Source organism: Lipotes vexillifer, unplaced genomic scaffold (assembly GCF_000442215.2).
Source record: "Lipotes vexillifer unplaced genomic scaffold, Lipotes_vexillifer_v1.1 scaffold260, whole genome shotgun sequence".
Taxonomy (NCBI): domain Eukaryota; kingdom Metazoa; phylum Chordata; class Mammalia; order Artiodactyla; family Lipotidae; genus Lipotes; species Lipotes vexillifer.
The window spans coordinates 494,727-495,548 of record NW_006778123.1 but is presented as its reverse complement, the minus strand read 5'-3'; the positions used below and the strand labels follow the sequence as shown (position 1 = coordinate 495,548).

Here is an 822-nt window from a genome sequence, read left to right as displayed (position 1 = left end):
GGGCTCCTGCGCCATATGTTTCAATTCCTTGTGGATTCTCTTCAGAGCCATCGCGGGAGGCGGGTGGAGGCGGCCCCCCGGGCGGTAACAGGGGCAGGGGAGGGACGGGGAAGGGGCGAGGGGGCGCGAGGCCGCCTCGGTGATCGGGGGTCGGCAGGAGAAGATGGGGAGTTCCGAAGCGCGGCTCCGGCGGGACGGACTTGGGGCCGTGGCCCACTCAGCTCCTGAGCCTGCCGCAGGGGTCACCGCATCACCCGACGGCGGCCCCTTTATGCGCTGCCGCTGCCGCCGCCGCCGCCGCCGCCACCGCGTTAGCTGCCGTTTCCGTCTAGGCTCAGCGCCTCCTCCTCAGCCGCCGCGGATCCCTCCGCCAGGGAACAAGAGCCCAGGCCTCGGGCTCGGCCGGCGCTTCTGGGTCGGACGGTCGAAGGGACTGCTTGCTGCAGGGGGACCGAGGGACGCGCGGGCGGGCGGCCTGGCTAGTTTTTAAGGCAGACTGTCACCTCCAACTTGACCATTGGCCGATAGGGAATCTTAATCTAAGACCTCTCAGAAACTTCCCAGCAGCTGCTGACTGCAGGAGTTAACAGCTGCCACGCCAGACAGCAGAACAAGATCAACTTTCTCGAACCCGATCCGATTTCTTTTTACCTATTCACAGCCCTATTCACAGACTATAGCAATTGCTCTAAGTTTAATCGATTGTTGTATCTCTGTTCCCTAGGACAAATTAAAAGGATTTGTATAACTAGGATATCTGATGGGGTGGCCTATGTTTCTAAAGAGAGTTCTTGACTGGTGATGTGAAAGGTGGGGGTGAAG

At 60.6% G+C, this 822-nt stretch overlaps 1 pseudogene across 1 annotated transcript in view; it reads right to left on the bottom strand.

Annotated features, from left to right (window-relative positions):
- LOC103077436 (ubiquitin-conjugating enzyme E2 D2-like) overlaps positions 1-51 on the bottom strand; it is a 654-nt pseudogene extending 603 nt beyond the window's left edge. Inside the window, exon 1 of the transcript XR_456962.1 lies at positions 1-51. This exon is cut by the window's left edge and continues 352 nt beyond it. The product of XR_456962.1 is annotated as a ubiquitin-conjugating enzyme E2 D2-like (transcript).
- Between the last annotated feature and the right edge of the window lie 771 nt (positions 52-822).